A 2,478-nucleotide genomic window follows, 5' to 3' on the forward strand; every position below is an offset into this window, starting at 1 on the left:
CGTAGAAGTAATAGTTTTCATGAAATTTGATAAAATAAATTGATTTATAGTTTTTCGGACAAATTTTCATTTGACAAATTTATATTCATGTGTGAATATAATAAAAACTACTACACCTACGAAGATAAGTGTTATAAACTACTTTATAGCAAGTTAAATTTCCTTTATTTTGAGTGTTGGCAGACATATGTGTGTCTTATGGATCTAGAGATATATTTTTTCAAAAATCCAACATTTATACGAACAACTAGAAATTATTATTTTTTCAAATATCACAGAAACCACTACTACAAAGATAAAAGTTATATAATATTTTATATTAAATTTAACTAGCTTTAATTTGAGTGGTGGCAGACACCTGTACATCCAATGGTTTCTGAAATAAAGTTTTTAATAAATAAAACCTATTGTCCGAACTATTAATCAATTTATTTTAGCAAATATCATGAAAACTACTATCCCTAAGATGGTAAAGGTTATCAACTACTTGATAGTACAATTATTTAGTTTTAATTTGAGTCTAATAGACATTTGTACGTCGAATGGTTATTGAGATATAGATTTCTCAAAATAGGTTCACTAATTACTAATATTTCAGTACATTTTTATGAAATGTTGCTTTTTAAAAAACTATTGAAAGTAAATAGCTCTATTATGGTTCATATTTCAGCAAATTTACTCTTCTTTAAATAATGTTCTTTTAGATTTTCTAGTGTTGTTGGTAGTTTTTAAGATATAGAGATCCGAATGAAAAATTAATGCTTTTTTAAAGTTTTGAAACATTTATGACTAGTGATTATAGATAGTTTTAATTAAAGTAATCAACAATTGGGGTGAGATGAACTGACTTTTTTTCTTCCTGGCTCTTGTATTAATTCCTTTCTACCTATGAATCAATATACGAAATGAGTATTGTATTACTTTATTCTTTATAAAATATACGTTATTACAATTTTATAATATATATACTATTGAATATATTGTGACGACAATGACATAATAAATAACGTAACGGATCCATAAATTGACACAAGGAACCCGATTCTGGAACAGCAGATAAAATCTATGAAGGACTCCAAGTTAGGATTGGATCGGAAATCCATTTCGTTTTGTGATTGATTACAATTCTGAGAGAACTTTGTGAAAGAGATTTGGTTTTGTAATGTAAATTCGTGACATTTACAAACCGTTTGTCAAGATTCTCAATAAGTGATCAGCGACAACATCGTAATAGAAAAGAAGACAGCCTGCGAAGAATACGAGGCAGTTCATTCCAATTTACTATTGACCGCCACTATGAGTATAGTATTATATTATTATAGTTTATCAATTATAATAAAAAATAACCATATAGTATGACACTTTTTGTTTTTCTGTTAATCTTACGTTTCGGCCATTCGAGCCATTCTCAAGGATCAAAATGTTGCAGGCTATTCTGCCTTTTTAAAGTGTTATCTTAGTCAATAACTTATTACTATCACAATTTAATTTATTTTAACTCTTTTTTACTAAAATATAGATTGCATTGGGTATTGTAGAAAGAAAATAAAATAATAAGATAAGATCCTTCAGAATCGGGAGTGGCCGAAACGTAGGAATTACAAGAAAATAAAAAGTGCCACACTACATGGAAATTTTTATTATAACTAATACATTTTTTATGTTCTCCATTCATTTAATTTTACTTATATCATGAAGTATAACGCACATTCTTTTAAGAAACTTGAAATTTAATATTTTCAAAACTATAACACTTCATTTTGTTTTTTACAGGTGCATAGCATGGCTGTTTCCATTATAGGAATAATAATTCTATAAGATTTTTGAAAATAAGGTATTGCTTAGAATATTTAGACAGAAGAAGGATGAATGAAAGGTGCATTTGATAATCACACAGTGAATGAAACGGGTGAGTAAAGTTTTTTGTATGTTAAAAAACCAATTAATAGAAGGATAAACAATTAAATCATGACATCATTTTTAATTTCATAATTTTGGCAATAATTAATGCTGTTTCAAAAGCAGAATAAGAAGTATTTCTTCTCCTTACCCACTACCAAATTCGATCCCTTAATAGATATTTCGAAATAGATTTTAAGTCTAACCGATATTTGACTGGTCGGGCCCAGGAGTACAATATGAGAAGAGTGCTGCTGACAGCTCAATCATTATCTACATTTCAAATACTTATTTTCTTTTCCTCTCGGCCAAAGGAGCACGAGTGCTTCGTCGATTGACAAAGCGGCATTCAATTTGAAATTCCACTTTTTTTTTTATTAAAATTAAAGTAGGCAGTCTAAACCAATATTTTAATATCCTTTGTTAATTAATAATACTATGAAAAAAGGATAAAATAAGTACAGTAATAACGAACTACGGGTTTTTGACCAGTTGAACTCAGTATTAATTTTATTTCTATATTTTCAGAAAAGTCTAATTTACCATTATTATACATTTTTAAAAATTATAATATAACCT

Source organism: Halyomorpha halys, unplaced genomic scaffold (genome assembly GCF_000696795.3).
Source record: "Halyomorpha halys isolate HHAL.00 unplaced genomic scaffold, Hhal_1.1 Scaffold467.1, whole genome shotgun sequence".
Lineage (NCBI taxonomy): Eukaryota > Metazoa > Arthropoda > Insecta > Hemiptera > Pentatomidae > Halyomorpha > Halyomorpha halys.